At 41.2% G+C, this 20,957-nt stretch overlaps 1 pseudogene; it reads right to left on the reverse strand.

Annotated features, from left to right (window-relative positions):
• Positions 1 to 19,634: 19,634 nt before the first annotated feature.
• LOC138498614 (nucleoporin Nup37 pseudogene) lies at positions 19,635 to 20,589 on the reverse strand (annotated as a pseudogene).
• Positions 20,590 to 20,957: the final 368 nt, after the last annotated feature.

A 20,957-nucleotide genomic window follows, 5' to 3' on the forward strand; every position in this document is an offset into this window, starting at 1 on the left:
GATGTGTGCCAGTCTTCCCAGGTTCAAACGTGTCCTGAACACCTTTCTTTTCAAGTAAATTTATCCTTGGCCTCCACTAGTTTCCCTCAGGTTTCTCCTGAGGCCTCTCTGAGCTCTATGTTTTTATTGTATGTAATGTCAGCGCTCTTATGCCTTCGGGGCCACTGTCCTAGCGCTTTAGAAATAAATTAAAGATGAAAAAAGGTAAAAAGGCAGGGACCATTGCTTTGGCACATTAAACAAAAAAAATATATAGGGTTTTAAGAAGCTGTTTGGGTGATTGGTAATTAAGGGGATACAGAACAAGCTGTGTGAAACAATAACCTTGTCATGCATTTCATTTCACTTTGTGGCTGTATTAGACTTTTTGTAAGTTCTCATTAATTGCTATGCTGGAGCTTATAGGCTTCCATTCATGATGGGGATTATTTTCCAGGTCAAGCGGAGTGGAAGAAGTGGCACTAAATGCATTTAGCTCCACTTTTTATAAACTGTAGGATTTTGTATGCTTTGATAGGCGAAGTTGGAGAGCAGATCAAACTTAACAAGGTCCCCCTGCCAAATCCGATTGGTATTCCACCAGCATATATTTTTATGTTGGCAGAAAACCAATGGATTCCTATGGGATCTGCCTGACTTTTAGACCAGGCAAAAGTGGACAGAGTCAAAAGGAATCCATTGTGGATGGCTCCCAAAATCGTTAATTGTGGAAGTGATTTATACTTTTCCAGACACGTAGTGGTAAAGTAAAGAGCAAAGGCGATTTTGGCCTGTGTTTTACTCTGTACTTTTCCAGTACTTAGTGGAAACAATAAAAATTAATGAATGGCCCATTTTGCAAAAAAGGGCAAAAAGGAGAATTCTGCTCTATGCAGTTTATAATTCAAAACAAAATGTCCCCCTTAATCTTTTCATCAACATGTTTCTACAATGATGAATACATTGTCAGGTTGTTTTATCATGTGACTTGTACATTTTTAAAGTAATCTGTATATAATTGAGCATTATTTTAGGTATTCAAAGCTAAAATTCAACATATATTTGTACCAACTTGAGCTCAGAAGATGTGTACTATCTAAATTTCAGGCTAGTCTGAAATTATGGCTTTACCACTTAACCAAAGTGTGTGATCCTGAGCATTTTATTTTTCACTATGCCTTGCTTGTTAAAATGAGGTGCCCCTAGAAATGATTCAGTTCGCATTATAAGCTATTTAAACAAACACACACACACACACAACACACACACACACACAACACACACACACACAAACACACACACACACACCCCACCCCTTACTATGAAAATATCCGGGCCACATTTATAGAACAAATTTGTATCATTCAATACCAAATCAAACACATCAAGCAAAGAGACATCATGGACAATTGCATATTATAACCAGTGTATAAACAGTATGTACCAGACAATGATCTACAGGGCCATGGCAGGGGAGCAAGGCCCTCTCCTTCATGCCACGCCTCACCAGGAGCGATACCAGGATGCAGTAAACCCCTCAACCAGCACCGCCTGCCTCCTGATGCAGCCCTAGCACTGTCTTGCACTCTCAACTCAATTCAAATGTTTGAAAAAATGCAACAAAATCTAATATTTTGTGTTTAAAATGTAATAATTTAGGACATGAACCATTGATGGGAAACATTCAGAATGGGACTACTGTAAGGGATCAGTTGGAAAGGAGGGGGGGTTTGTGGACTGGGTGGGTGAAGGGGGGATTGTATACATGTGTATGCTATTCGAGGATATGTTTTTGTGCTCTAAAAATTGTTAAAATCAACTAGGCTACCTGTATTGATTGGGCATGGTATGTTCTGTTCTTGAGAATAAAAATTAGTTTGAAAAAAATGTAATTTTGTAGGAAATAAAATCTCCTATTCCTTGCTTCAGTATTCTGGAGTTTAGGGGGTATATCTTTAACATCAAGATGGAGGGAGCACCAGCATCTCCTCTGGGGTCTGCTGGGAGTAGCTACAGTGCTCAGGAAGGTTTTGCGGGGCAGACACCATCTGAGATGTTACAAAGACTGGGGGCCTCACTGCTCAGCCTCTCAGAGGAAGATGAGGAGGCATCACCCTCAATTCTCCCAAGCCAGGCCAGGAAGGCGTGCTGGGTGCTATTGTGAATAGGTGGAAGGTTAGGTAAATGGGAACGGTGGTTAGGCAGCTGTAGGAAGGTGTCTGGACGGTGAAAGGTGAAGGAGGATCAGATATAACAGAAAGGGGAGAGCAGATGGGAAGGGAAGATAGGTAGATTGAAGTTGCAACACTATTTGCCTTGCTTCTCTTTTGCTATCTACTGTTTTTTATAGAGCAGTGCAAATGGGAAATCTGGATTTCACGCCAGCACTTTAATTAGGGTACTCCTAGACCCAACCCAATGAAATGTGGGCCTCCTGGGTCAGAACCCTGGCTCACCCAGATGAAAACTCCTGGAGCCGGGCCTGGTCTAGACTTGCTACCTCTCTGTACTACTTTGCAGACAGAGCATCATCCAGACATAATTATAATTCATTGTGGAGGGAACAGTGTGGGACATGTGTCAGGAATTTCTTTGCAAATTTGCGATGAAAGAAAGACTTGGGAAGGTCATGAACATGTTTTCAAATTCCCAAGTAATATTTTCTCGTATTGCGCAGAGACAAATGTGGCTGCGTTCTTCATTTGGTCCACAAATGGAGAAAGCGAGGCGCAAGGTCAATAAGGCTGTTTGTGCCTTTCTAAGAGATGTTGGCATGTCCTCTTTTCACAATGAAAATATTATGTTTCGTAGCACATACATTTTCGTAGAGATGGAGTCCATCTTACTTATGCTGGTAATCAGATTTTTCTGAGAAATGTACAAAATGCATTGTGTCCTTTTGTGGAATTACATCCATCTTTTTTGCAGTAGGTGTTGATTATTTCAAGTTTTTCAGATACAAAAAAAACACCACCAAAAGGCTCTTTTCAGACCCTTCATTTCCTCCCAGAGAAAAGAGCAATAATTTTGATAGGGCAGCACCCCAAAATTTTTGATGTACGTGAACTGTCCGCGGACTTCTAAAAAATGCACAGGAGCCTGCTCAATTTATTTGCCAATTCTATTGTTTGACTGTGAAATGCAGCTCTGAAAAGAGCCTTTTTCTATTTTTGTTGTTTTAAATTTATTTTGTTTTTTTATACACAACACACTAGGAGAGGAGTGGAAAGGAGGGAAAGGGGGGACACCAACCACGGGGATAAGAAAGGGCGGGTGGAGAGAGGAAGATGTAGGGTGGGCCTTACTTAGGTATTGGGCGGGTCTTCTCATGCTCCGAGACCGTAGTCTCGAAAGCACTTCGAGGTCTCTCCCCCCTGCAGAGTATTGTGTCGCAGTACATACACAAAACTGTGACCCTCGAAAGGTAAGGGTCATCAGCATTGTGAATGGCCTGTGAGGCAGCTCGACGGATGCGCTCTCCCACAGGAGTGTCTCTTGTGGTGAGAGGAGTGGAAACGGAGGATGAAGTAGAGGAACGCAACCTACTATGCTCCTCGCAAGGTACAACCTTGCCAACGGCCCCAACGTGGAATGACCTTAGGTGTTGCTTCATAGTAGTCGTACCAAAGCTGTACGAACCAAGCCTCCCGCGACTCAGCACCATTTTTCACTGGTTGCAGGTGACTTTGTTTGCACGCGCCTTGGGTACGTTACCATGAATGGTAAATAACCGCCACACCCAAAACTCACGGCGAGTGCTGGAGTGGGGACTTCCACTACCTCATCCTCGTCATCCTCTTCATCCTCCTCTGCATCCTCATGCCTGTTCCCCTCTTCAGGCCCTTGGGAGGTGGTGATGGTGGAGGGGGCGGGGTGGTGCTGAGGCAGATGTAGCACCAGGTGGCAATAGAGGAGCCATGGTTGCCATCAGATTTCAGAAAAATCTGAAGATTGGCAGCAAAATACCAGCCAAAGTAGACAATGCTTTGTCAAATAGCCAAAAGCACAATGAGGATGAGCTCTGGAGTGTGGCCTTTTATAGGGGTACATGTGCACGCTCCGCATACTCCTGTGCTGTCCACGGACATATCGAACATCCCAAAAAGGCTCAAAAAGTATGTAGAGAATCAGGGTGATTGTCTGGGACATGTGCTATGGTGAATGTTTACTATAAAATACTGTGGATAGCCTGAAAATGCACTTTAAATATGTTCGGGGACCCGGACACTGTCCACAATTCAGAACACAAGATTAGTGTGGGTGCGGTCACATGATGGCATCGTGAACATGTCCGCAGGACATCAAATGCACTGGAATGGTTGTGCGCATGTGCGCGGGTGTTCTACGGACAGTGTTCGGGTCCTGAAATTAATTAAAAGTGTGACACAAGTGACGCAAACAGTTACGGACAGGCGCGATGTTCGGAAAAGTTATGGGTGTGGTGCGCATGTGCGTAGATGTTCTTTAGGCAGTACGGACAGGTAAAGTGTCCTTAGAACACCCCCATTTTACATATATGCGGACAACCCGGACACCAATTGTGCTCTTAGTACAGTTCCCATTTGCCTATGAACAATACGGACAGGTATAGTGTCCTTAGGACACCTCCATTTTGGTTAATTACAGACATCCCACACAATGCGTGTGTTCTAAGAACGGTTCCATTTTGCTTGCGGACAGTACAGACAGGTATAGTGTCCTTAGGGCACCTCCATTTTGGTTTTTACGGACATCCCGGACACCGATTGTGTTCTTAGAACAGTTTCAACTTGCCTGCGAACAGTACAGACAGGTATGGTGTCCTTAGGACACCTCCATTTTGGGTTTTACGGACATCCCGGACACCGATTGTGTTCTTAGAACAGTTTCAACTTGCCTGCGAACAGTACGGACAGGTATAGTGTCCTTAGGACAACCCAATTATGGTTAATTCTGGACATTCCGGACACTCGTACTGTCCGCGGACATCCTAAATGCCTTTTTTTTTTAAATCGCAAAACACAACTGAATTAAGACACATAATATTTTTGTTTTATTATATATAGATGTAGAATTTATGAAAGAGAAGGGGAAGCAGAAACTGATACAAACACAGAGGAATTGGGGGTTTCAATAGGATGGATAGGAGGGGATGAAGGGATGGAAGTCTCATCAAAACGTTTTTGTTCATGGAGAGGGTTTGGGGATAATTGACTGGTATATGGAGAGGGGGGACAGGTACATGTGGGACAATGCTATTACATTTTTCCTTTTATGTGGTCCTCTACAAAGTTTCAAATGGTTGAAATTTTCCATGAGCATGTCCATTTTTTCTTCCATGCGCTGGAGAGTCTTATCCAATGTATCTTTTGGTGTACTATTTTCAATGTTTGTATGGTCTGTTAAAATAATATATATATATATATATATATATGTTAAGTGTACATAAAGTAATGCTTATTAATTTGGTTATATAGAGAAGTGTCTTCCATTAGTATCACTGTCTTTAGACATTTCCTCACGTGGGAAATTCTCCTCAAGCCACTGGACATTTCTGTGAAAAAATAAAATATATATTACTGTTATTGTATCTAATACAGACAATTCAGAAATATATAAGAAAAATAAAGTACACTTACTAGCTTCTGATAAGTTGTGTTCATACTGGTCTGTAGATCTGCTGTTGCCCCTAGTTGTGCAGTTTCTGTGAGGTAATTATGTTGAAGGCTGTCTTTTTTTATGTTGGTATATTCCATTTAGTACATATGGTATTTAAATGGATGGTTGATGTGTTAGATATATAGGTTCTATTTCTTATTTATTACTACATATAATGTGTTTGTGTGTTGGTTTTTGAACTTGTGCACTATTCATATCGCACAATATAATAATTCAAGATACTCCCTGAGTTTTTGGGTAGTTTTGCAGTTGTCCGCGTCCATTCGTGGACATTCGCACAGTCCCCAGACATCAAAATTACTAGCTGGGGGTTCAATATGTTCTATGTTATATGTATATAAAGTCAGGGATATTATGGTTAAGTTGTGCTACTAAAACCCTATGAAATTCAGTAAAAACACATTGTTAAAGGGACGTTATGGTTAATTTGCGCTTCTAAAAACCTATGAAATTCAGTAATTAAACTTTGTTAAAGGGACGTTATGGTTCCAAGTAAAACCGAAAAAACCCTTGAAATTCGTAAATTATGGTAAGCTAACCAACCATAACTCGCGACACCACTGTGCACTGCTAAGACTAACACTCAGGACATCAAAGATGACATCAGAAATGTCATTGATTACATCACTAATGACATCGCATGTGCATTTACTTTTCATGAAAACTCTGTAGAAGGGATTCTTATTCTAATGTTGACAAAAAAGTGTCAAGGATCATTGGAATAAATATCATGAGCTAATTAGTGCATTAAGCAATGTGTTGATATAAATAGCATTCTATTATGAAGTTCTATCCAGTATACTAAGCTACTCAGGCAGAAACATAAGCAGTGTGTGCAGCATACATGATGAAGGTGCAATATTCATAATCTTGCCATGTTGAATAGTGAAATGATAACTGCTTTCTTATTAGAGTTTTTCGTAGTGTGAAACATGTTATAGGTAGCTAATAAAACCCAATTACTACATTTTTCCATGACTGCACACAAAACACAAACAGACAACAACAGATACAAATAGAGCATATACAGGAAAAGTGAAGTAAACAAAAAAACAGCAGTATTACCCGACAATATTCATAACGTAACTGATTATCTTCATGTACAGAAAGTATTGCTCTGCTTCAAAGCTATTACTTCCCTATGTATAACTATGACATATTGTGACTAGACCCTAATGAAAGTAGTGTACGTGCAATGTGTACAAATATGAGCATATTCAGGGAAAGTACAGTAATAAAAAACAACAGAACTATAAAACAGTGTTGATAACCGTACTAATCATCTTCATACATAGAAAGCATTGTTGTCTTCCAAGTCTGTGTTTTCCCCTTTGTATATGTTTCATATGCTTGGAGTGGACCCTAAGTGAATTACTGTAAGAGCATTTGAAGTATAAGTCTACAAATATAGTGCTTTATAATATAGTATAGTGAATTTTTAGTTCCTGACTGTAACTGGCTAGCTATATCAGTAAAGGAAAAAAGAGGGAGCCAGACATGTGGTGTCATCAGTGATGTCATCAATGACATTTGTGATGTCATCTTTGATGTCCTGGGTGCTAGTCTTAGCAGTGCACGTTGGTGTCGCGAGTTATGGTTGGTTAGCTTACCATAACTTACGAATTTCAGGGGTTTTTCGGTTTTACTTGGAACCATAACGTCCCTTTAACAAAGTTTTTTTACTGAATATTATTATATTTGTATGTTCTTTGCTCCTTTCAGATAAAGATATTACATGATTTAACAATTGGGACACTATATTTTCAACTACAGCTGCCCTATAGTTAAGGTGAGTCGGACTACCATACGAACCCCTTAAAATTCTAGTGTTGATAACTTTTGATTCGAGTAATGAATTTGACCGAAACTTTGAAAGTGATTAGGGACTCACTGGCCCCCACAGCCTGAAAAGTTTAATAAAGACCAGTTAAAAAATAAAAATGTTATTAAGATGACAAAAACACATTTTTTCCAAAGTTGCAGACTATTTATGATTCATTTTCCCAGAAAAACACAGTCTATTTTATGATATGATGTGATAAGGCATTTATAACGCGCCTATACACAAGTGTTTCAGGCAAATTTTAGCCAAAGCGCACATCCCAAACCGCTGGACAGTTTTGGAAAAGGTCTAAAACAACTTGGACACAAAGCATTAAATCGCGATCCAGGCTTGGTTACGGTTTAGTCCATGCAGTAGTTATTTAAATATTTGATGGAGAAGGTGTTGCCCCGTCTAAAAAATACACAGCTATACCTCGAGTACATTACTGAAACCAGGTTTTTTTAGAAATGGAAACGACTGTCATCTCGTTTTTCTCTCAGTGCAACAGATAACTGTGGTTATAGCTGAGGATAACAGAAAAATAATAGTTACAAAGTTATTTGCAGGTTAAAATAATTCCAAATGACATTTGTCTAGAGGTAGGCAGGTTGTTGGAGGACAATAAGTGAGATTTGGGAGTTATAGGAGACCCAGGGATTGAGTTTGCAAAACAAAGCTTTCTGTAGCAGCGGCTATAGCTCCGAAAAGCTGACATTTCAAATGAAACTGCATCATGGAGATAGCGTGTGTCAAGGGTGCAATGGGAGAGGGTAGGGGAGGTGAGGAGACATTGGTAGCAGTGTGGGGAGCTGGTAGTGGGTGGGTGGATACTTGGCTTGGGTTTTGGGGGGGCCAGGGAGGTCTTTTATTGCACAATCGTTTTCCCCGATAACCACGGTTATATCGAACTATCGATAGCAGTGGGTATGTGCAGTTCTGTGCCTGCGGCTATAGATTTTAGAGTGTTTGTGTTTTATTTCTATTTAAAAGATAGTTTTATAGGTATAGTGACGTCACATGGGGCCATGGTCAGTGATAAAGTAGGTATTTGGGAGTCCTGTCATTTTGGTTGTGTGTTTCCAGACTTTCTTCCATGGGAGACTGTGGAGAAAAAAAAGAAATACCTTGTCAAAAAGAATGTTGAGCAATGATCTATTTAAAAAAAAAATATTTGGGATATTATTTCAATGTTTTTGTGTATTTGTATGTGATAAATAGTCCTTAAAAGGATTGTTTTGGGATACACTGAGTGTAGTATTTTAACATATTTGGAGTACTGCTTTGATGTTATGAAGGAACACTGCATTTCCTTCATGACTTAAATGTACTCTGTTGTGCATATACAATATATACAGGTATTAAATACACATATATATCCATTTGTATTCCCACCAAAATGGTATAGCCACAGCAGTAGACATTGTAAGGTGATTGGTCTAACCATACACGCATCAAATTACAGCAATGGCGGGATGCATAGCCACTGCTATGCAAGAATCCGTCATTGCATGGCGCACCAATCTGTAACTATGTTGGAACCCTGTGCTGATGCGCATCAATGTAATTTGTTAGTTCATTTGATGTTGTCATAGATGTGGTTATGTATATGTAACAGCGTGTATTCAAACATACATTTTTGTGCAATAATCATATTATTTTGTGGATGTTAGATCTCACAATTTTACTTGTATTCCTGATTCCATGTGCTCACCTCTATCCTTGTGTCGTTTGAAATTTTAAGGTTTGGCAAGGATTGTTTTCCAGTTAGCAAAACTAAATGTACGTGTATCCACAGCTACGCAGTCTTTTTGTAGCCATGGGTTTAGTATCTGCGGCTATAGAAGATGGATGAACAAAAAAAAAAAGTTTTGTGTTTCGGTATTTGTAATTGGCTGGTGTTAATGTTGTAAATGTGTATTTCTTTGTGATAGGTTGCATAATATGGCGGCCATTTTATTAGTTTCCTTAAAAATATAATCCTCCTTTTCCGCTTTTGATTTTGGAAAGTATAAAACCCACCATTCTGTCTAATTTTCTCATTTTGACTGCAGAACTCACACCGTGCTCATGGTGCAGTTCATGTTACCTGTGAAAAAATATTTTTGGCATTCATCAGTTGTTTATCACTTTTTGTTGAAGGTTTTATTTGATAATATGTTGATAATGGGGCTTTGTAATTTTATTTTATATTGTACTGTATTTGTTAACTGTGATGTGGTATTGCTGTATATGTATAAAACGGGTGGGAACAATTGTTGGAAGTTGTCTATTAGGAAAGAAAATGGATTTCAGTGAGGTGCATGATATGTAATCACTAAGTATACTTCCTGCACTCAAAATAAAAGAATGATCACAGAGCAGTAGAAATGTGATTTTATTTACAATGCTTTAATAATCACTTATGGTGTTTATTAAAGCGCGTTTTGCACCAATCTGAAAATGTGATTTTTTATTCTGGAGTGTGTAACTGTGTGGTTATCTATAAGAGAAAATATATTGGCCCTCATTACGAGTTCGGCCGGTAGCCATGCCGCTATTGGCATGGCTGCCGCCGAAATCGCATACGTGTCCGGGTCCTCGGAATGAGGACTTACCGGGCCATTTCGAGTTCGGATGGCCCGGTAATTCCTCCCTCAAGGACCCGGACACGGTCCTGCCCCATTCCCATTCAGCCCCCATAGGGCATAGGGCCATTATGAGATAGCCCGTTGTTTGCTCCCTCTTCCCCTCACGGGACCCGGTAAGCACGCCTGGTGTTCCCAGGCGTGCTTAACGTGTCACGTGAGGGGACCTTGTTATGTGGCGGAACGGGTTGAACGGCGCCGTCACCTTTCACGGCGCCGTTTAACCCGTTCCGCCAAGGTCGTAATGAGGCCCATTGTCTTAATTTGTTGTTAATTGTTTTGTGAAACCTAGGGTCTCATTACAAGTGTGTTGGTCTGGTAACAATGGTGGCGGTAAGCCTGCCGGCACCGTTGTTACATGACCGGCACACTCTCAGTCTGTGTGCCGGAGTTCCTGTGCCCGGCAGGTCTGACCCTGCCGGGTACAGCGGCCATGGTAGGCAAACTTTCACTGAAGCACCGGCACCGTTTTTAACGGTGCCAGTGATTCCGTGTTCCCCACTCCCATAGAGTCCTATGAGACTCTATGGGAATGGGGAACAACATTTTCCCGGCACCTGACTAACCGGAACACTAGGGTTGTAATGCCCCAGTGTTTCCGTCAAGCCATGCACTGATAAAATGTACAAGTCCGGGGGCAACTTGCCGGCTTTACCAGCACAATTACTGCCGTACTTGTAATGAAGCCCCTAGTGTTTCATTTCATGAAAAATATGTTTGATGGGTTCTATTTTTAAAGATACACTCATAACGAATATAGGAACAGTATTAGTTGTGCAAACTCCTGCTATGTAAAAGAGAAATAGCATTTTCTTTCAGTGCAAATTGCCCCAATAAATACAGGCGCGCTATGGGCTTCAGCAATGCAATTTCAGTCCACAAATATTTGAAGTATGGATTTGTTGTGCCTACTCTTTTCAAGAGTTTTTTCTGTTTTTATTTTTGCAAAATAAGGGTAGAAAAAAATAGCCACTGAAAAAATCTGTAGTGGCAGCAATTGCTTTGGTGTTCTAAAATAGCTCTTCTGCAACCATGTAGGGTGCGATCTCACACCATGATGCAGTTATCATATTTCAAACACATTTCTTTGCAGTCATGCAGTTTGGGTATAGGTAGGATAGGAAGAGGTTGGGTGGAGGTGGTGGGAACAGAGGAAGCAATAGAAGTGGAAGAGAGTGCCGCAGACATGCTTTTCTACAGCAGATACCTGTGCACAGAGTATATGCCATGGTTGTATACCTGTTGGTGGAAATTAGCCTTCCTATAGGTTTCCTACACATTGTTGTAATGAAACCGGATGAGGTGGTGAATCGAATTAGAGGTTGCAAATGTTTGGGATGCTTTATTGGAAGCTTGCACCTGCAACAGGTGACAACAGAAAATACACTGAACGTCTTTAATGTCCTTTTTACTCCATTGCTACTTGACTCTGAAATACTGCTAGCTGTCAGTGACAGTTTTATGGGCAGAATGGTTCTTCAATGGAGTTAAGGTGAATACTTAGCATACTCATGCACATATCTATAACTTTCCATGCTTTTTCTTCTCTGTGCTGATCAAGTGTTTCACACATTCCCCAAGAAAGTGACAATGTCCAATACAAGCTGTTTTGGAAGATACTATGCCAGGGGCTATCCAACTTTGGTAGTGTTCTGAAATATGTAGTGGGTACTTCTGAAGGCTATGGCCTGTGGTGGCATCACTAATACTTGACAGAAACAACCACAGCGTATCCAAAGCGAAGTGTGGAAAAGTGAAAGTAATAGGCATGGTGCAAGTTGTCCTCTTGGTGTCAGCTGTTTCCTACGTAGGGCCTTTGATTCCCTCTGTGGCTGGCTTGATGTATCCATCAAGCACTTTCTTGTGGATTTTCGTATATTTGCCCATGCAGGTCAGCATTATTTTGTTTATTTCAGGCGTTTCAGCAATTCCTTTGCACAGATGTGGTCTGGAACTCTCAGTCCATAGTTTGTTTCTGGCTTCTTTGGCCAGTGGTTTTCTCAACCTCCTCATTAGGTACGTTGCTATTTTCGTTGGCGGCTCCCATCCTGTTGACCAGGGATGAATGAGTGTGTTTGGGTCAAGGTCATCCCCATTCTCCTCCTAATTCTCCTCAGTCTTCCATTTCTTGAGAGCTCTTTTGTCTTTATCTTCACTGAAAGAGGACAGCGTTTCAGCCTCCTCTTCACTGGACTGCTCCTGCGAGCTGTCATTTTTCTCGATCAAACTGGGTGAAGATATTTTCTGCCTCGAGCCTTCTTTGATCCTTGACCTCACTGCTTTTCTCTTGTCACTGGTCTCCTTCTGTTGTGTATGTTGTGTATGCAAAAAACAAGGGGGTCCTGGGAGTCTCTCCAGACAATAGTCCTGGTTGCGAGAGCCTCACCCAGATTCTTTAGCTCACTATCTTTCACATAGGAGAAATATCACAAATACGTCAGTCTTTGTCCTGCCCTTGGGCAGTCCAGCACCAACATGCTAGCCAATTCTCCTCTGAATAAGAGTCCCAACAGCCACCGCAGACATGTGTTTCAGTCTGGTTGGACCTCATCAGTCGGGTGGAGCTGTACCTCTCTAAGAATAGTGAGCAAGGGGTCCACATCTGGATTCCCCTAGAAACTTCGGGTGAGACCCAAAGTTACTTAAATATGCAAAAAACAAGGGGGTTCCTGGGAGCCTCACTGCCAGACATTAATCCTGGTTGTGAGAGCCTCACCCCGATTCTTTAGCTCACTATCTTTCACAGAGGAGAAATATCCCAAACATGTCAGTCTTTGTCCTGCCCATGAGCAGTCCAGCACCAACATGCTAGCCAATTCTCCTCTGAATAAGAGTCCCAACAGCCACCGCAGACATGTGTTTCAGTCTGGTTGGACCTCATCAGTCGGGTGGAGCTGTACCTCTCTAAGAATAGTGAGCAAGGGGTCCACATCTGGATTCCCCTAGAAACTTAGGTATACCCAAAGTTACTTAAATATACAAAAAACAAGGGGGGCCCTGGGAGTCTCTCTGCCAGACATAAGCCCTGGTTTGTGAGAGCTTTACACAGATTCTTTAGCTCACTATCTTTCACAGAGGAGAAATATCCCAAACATATCAGTCTTTGTCTTGCCCAGGGGCAGTCCAGCACCAGAATGCAAGGCAATTCTCCTATGAACAAGAGAACCAACAGCAACTGAAGACACCTGTTTTGGTCTGGTTGGACCTCATCAGTAGGGTGGAGCTTTACCTCTCTAAGAAAAGTGAGCAAGGGGTCCATGTCTGGATTCCCCTAGCAACTTAGGTATACCCAAAGTTACTTAAATATGCAAAAAACAAGGGGGGCCCTGGGAGTCTCTCTGCCAGACATTAGTCCTGGTTGTGAGAGCCTTACCCAGATTCTTTAGGTCACTATCTTTCACAGAGGAGAAATAGCCCAAATAAATCAGTCCTTGTCCTGCCCAGGGGCAGTCCAGCACCGAAATACTAGCCAATTCTCCTCTGAACAAGAGTACCAACAGCATCCTCAAACACATTTTTCAGTCTGATTGGACCTCATCAGAAGGGTGGAGCTATGCCTCTCTAAGAATAGTGAGCCTGGAGTACACGTCTGGATTCCCAAAGTAACTTAGGCTGAGACCCAAAGTTACTTAAATATGCAAAAAACAACGGGGGTCCTGGGAGTCTCTCTGCCAGACATTAGTCCTGGTTGCGAGAGCCTTAACCAGATTCTTTAGATCACTATCTTTCACAGTGGAGCACTATCCCAAACATATCAGTCTTTGTCCTGCCCAGGGGCAGCCCAACACCTAAATGCTAGGCCATTCTCCTCTGAACAAGACCCCAGATACATGTTTCGGTCTGGTTAGACTTCAGTAGGGTGGAGCTGTACCTCTCTAACAATAGTGATCAAGGGGTCCACGTCTGGATTCCCTTAATAGCTTAGGGTAAGACCCAAAGTTACTTAAATATGCAAAAACAAGGTGGGTCCTGGGAGTCCCTCTGCCAGAAATTAGTCCTGGTTGCGAGAGCCTTACCCAGATTGTTTAGCTCACTATTTTTCACAGAGGAGAAATATCCCAAACATATCAGTTTTTGTCCTGCCCATGTGCAGTCCAGCACCAACATGCTAGGCAATTCTCCTCTGAATAAGAGTCCCAACAGCCACCTCAGACATGTGTTTTGGTCTGGTTGGACCTCATCAGTAGGGTGGAGCTGTGCATCTCTAAGAATAGTGAGCAAGCGGTCCACGTCTGGATTCTCCATGTAATTTAGGGTGAGACCCAAAGTTACTTAAATATGCAAAAAACAAGGGGGGTCCTGGGAGTCTCACTGCCAGACATTAGTCCTGGTTGCGAGAGCCTTACCCCAATACTTTATCTCCCTATCTTTCACAGAGGAGAAATATCCCAGACATATCAGTTTTTGTCCTGCCCATGTGCAGTCCAGCACCAACATGCTAGGCAATTCTCCTCTGAATAAGAGTTCCAACAGCCACCGCAGACATGTGTTTTAGTCTGGTTGGACCTTATAAGTAGGGTGGAGATGTGCCTCTCTAAGAATAGTGAGCAAGGGGTTCACATCTGGATTCCCCGAGTAACTTAGGGTGAGACCCAAAGTTACTTAAACACGTCAAAAACAAGGGGGGTCCTGGGAGTCTCTCTGTCAGACATTAGTCCTGGTTGCGAGAGCCTTACCCAGGTTCTTTAGCTCACTATCTTTCACAGAGGAGAAATATCCCAAACATATTAGTCCTTGTCCTGCCCAGGTGCAGTCCAGCACCGAAATGCTAGGCAATTCTCCTCTGAATAACTTATAAACTATTGTAAGACTGTCTCTGCACTTGATACTAGTATTCCTCGTCTGTAGTTAATAACTGTGTTGGCAATTCATCATGTTGTTTTTTCAAATGAAATACACACATTAGATCCAGAGTAGTAATGTCTTTATATTCTGGTCATGCAGTGAAGTAAAAATATAGCCGACGCGTGTGTCGGCTATATTATTACTTTTTTTCTTTTCTACATGCTGTTTCTTGTGTTGTGATTCACCACTTTTGCTTTGTATTGGCTTTGTGATTGATGTTCCCTTGTTGTAGTAAAATCTTAAATAAACAATTTAAAAAAAAAAAATATAGCCGACACGTGTTTCGACCGGTGTGGTCATTCTCAAGGCTATACACATCCATGTAAACCATATTAGGACACAAATAAATGCATTATCATTGCCAGTTGTAAAATAATAAATGCAATAGTGTCAAATAAAACCAATCATGATTAACAACATAAAAAGAAAATAGTTTGTAAAGACATACCATCCATGTTGATGTGGGTTGGGAAGTGTAAGCATCCATGGTGATCGAAATAGAGAATAAGAAAAAATAAGCATTTACAATTAGCTGTAATTTTGAAAACATTTTTACGCAAAATTTCTGTGAATCATTTCCTTATACAATATAATATTGTGGTATTCTTTAAAATATACTTGTGTTCAGTGCAGTCATCCACCCCTTTAGAAAGGCCCACAATGTTGTCCAACATGCCACCTTTGTGTTGATTGACTACAATAAGTGTGGCCTAAACTCATGTCCATGTAACACCCAAATGTGCTCCACAAATATTATCTCAAAAGTGAGCCAATTGTTGTTGGACACAACGTTCCTAATATGGGCAACTTTAAATCTAAGAATCAAAATCCATGTTTTGCTTTTTGACACAAACACTCCTTTCAATAGTATAGTATAATACTACGCACAGATAAGTATTAACCTAATTCACTGATTATTCGTAATATACCTTTAATTATAGATATTGACGAACGAACACAGGATAAGGGTAAGCGTACCCCAATCACTTTTGAGATCTTTGTGTGAAATACATGATGTGAAAGTAAGTTTCAGTAAATATTGACATATGGAAAGGTTTATTTCAAGTGTTGTGTGTGTTAGTTATATTATCTACTTTTATTAGATGGTATTTGTTGCTACTTTTAAAAAAAAGGTGTTTTTGTTCACTAATTATGTTTTCTTTTTTTTAACTGATGGAAGGATGCAAGTATAACATTACCTGTCATGAAATTAAAGTTCACCCTATGCCATTCTGTGCTGCTTAAATGTGGTTAGTTGGGGTCGTCTGATGAATTACATTAGTCACCAAGAGACTGTTTGCAAAACAAAGGGTTAATAGCACACTTGAAATTCAAGGAAAACACTTTAGTTTCAGGGATGTTAAGGTGAGATTTTAACACAACAAATCCCCTGAAATTCAGCCAAAGCCATCTTAACTTTGCAATCCCTGCTGCGCAGTCTGTGGCCATAATATTGACATCACAGATCACATCACTGATGACATCACTAATTTCATGTTCTGTAAGACCACTGTTGACATCACAGATCGTATCACTGATGCCATCAATGGTGACAACAGTAATTACATTGTATGTAATAGATTACAGCAATAATGGAATTAAACATAACATTTTTTATAAGTTAACTCATAAAAACCTTGACTTTCTTAATAACAATTTAGGTCATGATTGCAGAACTCACACTGAACACATGCTGACTCTTTTGCTGATGTAAACATCTGTGGATCTTTTGCATAAGTAGATAGTAAGTGCAAGTAAATATTTAAAGCTTTATTTGCAGTGGAAACTCTGAGAGTGGATTTGTTGTTTTATTCAGAACCTGCATCATCATAAACAATTGTTTACCCTCTTACAGATTTCTATTTGAAGATTCAAGAAGATCTATATTTTCAACCCTTTCCCTTTTTCAATGCATATTACTTTTCAATTACTTTTCAATTAAAGAAAAACAAGAACGTGTAAAGAAAACAATGTACACATGGGTTTGGGGAATTACTGTCTTCTCAGTCTAAGTGTGTAAAATATTACACATCTTTGTTGCAGAAAATTATTATTTAACAGCAAACCCCAAGCCGGGGGGCATTACCACATCAGGTAATGCCCCGGCGCCCATTGTTACAGGCCCAATCAAAGACCCTGGGACTTTACCTGATGCAGTAATGCACTCCTGGCTCAGGATTTATTGTTATTAGTACTCTGGCCCATAAGACCATGGTACTAATAAAGTCCTTATTCGGTTTCAAGACAATCTGGCATTTTGCAACTGAAAAAAGAAAAAAAAGATGTCCGCCATGGAATGGGATACGAAGTCCGTTCACCCTTTCGATGGTGGCCATTTAAAATTGTTAAAAAAAGTCAACAAAGAAAATGGCCTGCACAGAAAGGGAGAAGTGACTGCATGTAGTCCCTTCTCCCTTTCCATGGCAGCCACTTGCTGAATGAACACAAAGGGATGTAACGTTGACTAGTGCCTTGTCAGGCTGCTAAGGACCCAGTGAGGGACAATCAGATAATTTGAAACAATTTGAATATCCATCGTTGGGTATTAATACTACTGTAAACTGTCTTCTTGGATAACATTAGACAAATTAACAGAAGAAAGGAAATAAAAAACAGACAAACTGAAAAATTCACAAGACAAGGGAAAATAGTCTAAGGTTAAAAGTGGGTAAAAAGGAGGAATAATGAAAGGATTAAAGCACCAAAAGTTCTTGCGGTTACTTGGATAACCTTTCACTAACAAGCATTGATAGCAATGATCAATAGAAACTTATTTTTTGGGTGTGGGTCGATTATCCACGGCTACGCACTGCCGTGCGTCCTGATTGCTCATTTTTCGTCATATTCCGTGGGCGTAGCTGCGTCAATACATTGCACAGTGTGATTGGGCCATTTGTTGACTCAGCTAGGAGTCATGGATAGGTGCGCAACAGCAGCGTGTGATATGATTGGCTGGTGTATCAGCTGCAAAGATGCGTATCTGCGTCAATGAAGCTTGATGTTCTAATGGGTCCTTTTGCATCCACAGATTTTGTCACACAGCATGGGCGTAGCCGTGTCAATACATTGCAACCTGTGATTGATCTGTTTGTTGACACAGCCAGGAGTTATATGTAGACCCGCAACCACAGCGCGTGATGTGATTGGCTGGTGGAACAGGCGCAAAGAGACGTAGCTGCGTCAATGGAGCATAATGTGCTATTGGGTCATTTCGCATGCACAGATTTCATTGCAGGGCATCGGCGTAGTGGTGTGAATACATTGCAGTGTGTGATTGGTTCGTTCGTGACCTCATCCCATGATCGGATTGGCTGTTAAAAACAGGCGCTAAGCCGAGTAGCCATGTCAATGCAGCTTTTAAAGTGTTTGGGCGTTTCCTCGACAAAGCTACGGCCACGTGCAGACATGTCTTGTCGTTGACTCAGGCGATTGGTCAATAATTTCAGCATGCACTCAGCATTGTGCTTGGGCATACCTGCACGTACAGAAAATGCATTCCGATTAGCTATATCGATATACCACAATATGCCCCTCTCCCAAGCACCTCTTTCCTGTTTTCTGTCATTGATTTTGTCTCTTGGTGGGTGCACCTCTTTGTAATCCATCAGGAACTTTTAAAAAGCAGTACCTTGATTTATCCATTCCTTTTTTACCTTTCTTTTTCCTATACCTTTGTCCTTTGTTTCATGCTTTGTAGTTTGTAATCTTTTGTTATTTAGCTTGTATTTTATTTGGCACAGTCCTTTATTGTGGTGTATATTTTTACAGTTGTCATTTTTCCTACACAGTCTCACTACGACCAGCAGCGATGATGAGGTGGTCTGTGTGACTTCGGCTTTACCTCCATGGAAGAAGCAATGTGCACAAAAAACAATTGCTGACAGTTGGCAATATATCCGAGTGAAGGACCAACACAGCAAGAAGGAGTTTGAGGAACTGATGTGCAACTTCTGTGGTAACGTTTTGCAGAGGAGACCTTAAAACAAGTCATTGTAAAGTTTGGGATCATCAACGTTAATTCAACATCTTGTCCGCGTACATTGGGATGAAGTGGACGAATCGTATGGGAACTGGTCTGAGCCGTTTCAATACATGTTTTCAACAATTGGTGCCAATTGGAATAGAACATTGACGGCTACATTTGCATAGCAATTTACACCAGTTGTATTGGAAAATGTGAATGGACCAGATAGTTCTGTGGCTGAGTCATTTGATGGAAGTCTACGTGTTTGTTCGAAGAGGTAGTTCTCTTTGTTTGTACAAATGGGTATGTATTTTCCTTTTCAGTACATTTTTCTGTGGTTTTGGTAGTTGATGGAGTATGAGCTGATTTCAGTTTCTTTGGTGCTACTGTTGGGAGATCATGTATACGTTTTGATTGCATTAGTTTTCTTTGACAGAGTTTGTGTTTTTGTCGAACAGGGTACATTTTGAGATGCAGTGTGTAGAGTGCACGTAGTCTATTCTACTCTACGATGCAAGGAATGTCAGTGTTGGCTTTACTTGCATCAAAATTGACTAGAAATAGTCCTTCAATTGTACTTACGCATGACAGTGCTACGTAACCCATGCCTTCTTTGAAGACTGTGCTGCTAATATCAATCAATGCTTGATTTAAGGTTAGACCTTGTGATTTACTGCATTTTTTTGCATTTTATTAGAGAAAAGTTACAAAATTGTACAAACACAGCACATTGGCCTTTTTACATTTCAGTAACCCGAAATAGCAGTTTACGATATCCTCCGATGACACAGATTGGAAGAGTTTGGTGCCACCTTAAACCAGATCACGCTGATGCTGAACCAATCAGAATAGGCTAGGGGTGCCCAAAATGATGCACAAGAAGCTGCTAGCTGTTCATCTTCCCTGGACAGCCAGTTGTTGTAAACCCATTTTCATTGCCTTTGCACCACCTGAATATTCTGGCTTTATCCACATGGGCTGGTCTCTTTTCTTTGTGTGTAACTGGGGCACGTTATATCCCAGAGCAGCCAATCATTGCGGGCCACCGTGCCCACTTTTAACGGGTTCCGTAGACACCAGTCAGCTGACATCAGCGGTATATGTTCAGACATGTCATAAAATTGGATTGTGACACTTTTCTCTACAACCATTAACTTGAAGGCTTCTGAAGGATGCCAGCAGACGCTCATTCCGGGAGATCGCAGAACAAATGAAGCTTTCTGATTTCCATCCAAATGCCAAATTCTGCAGGTGTGATCATCACTGACACTGGCAATATCCTCCCCTCCGCTGGGGGCAAACACTAAATCGTTGATGAGATCAGAGTGACCTTCAATGACCTTGTATTCATTCTTGTCCTGAAGATCCGGAGTGAAAAACATTTTATCACCAGCCACCGTACAAAAACTGATCAGTGGAGGTAATGCATTCAGTCTGGATTCTGGACTCCAGGCAATGGCGTCCACACTGACGCCATGCTGAAATGTTCGGAGTGTCTTATAAACAAACGTTTTCACGGCCACATCCTCCTCTGGAAACCTACAGGCACCAATAACCACGTAATTGTTGCCTCCATATGCAATCAAGCTTCTGCCCTCTCCAGACTCAAAGAGATTGAACTCCACCACATGCAGATAGTCCTCAGAGTCCACCATGTAGGTGGACGTCCTGGAGTTGTCCTGCTTCATCTTCTGCACCACAGTTTCTGCCCTAGAAGATGCTGTCCTGCACACTTCCCCTCCCCAGCAGCCAGCACCTGAACCCTCCAAAGCCGACCTTGTGATTTATGAATAGTGACTGCGTATGCTAGTGACAGAGAAAACTGTTCTCTGAATACATACATGTCTTTGAAAAGAAGGAATCGGGTGTTTAACTTCTGAAAGTTTGTCAAAGTGGTGTTGACAAACTGAATGCTGTTGTCACGTGGGTATGTCTGGAAGCCAACAACTGTACCAAGTGCTCCATTAACTAAACCTTGTTCCATGTCAAGGTTACTCTTTAGCATTAGTCTACAGTTTAAACACAATGTCAACATTTTCTCCAAACCAGCAGTGTTAGACAT

The sequence above is a fragment of the Ambystoma mexicanum genome, chromosome 5q (assembly GCF_040938575.1).
Source record: "Ambystoma mexicanum isolate Mex_15411 chromosome 5q, UKY_AmexF1_1, whole genome shotgun sequence".
In the NCBI taxonomy this organism is placed as follows: domain Eukaryota; kingdom Metazoa; phylum Chordata; class Amphibia; order Caudata; family Ambystomatidae; genus Ambystoma; species Ambystoma mexicanum.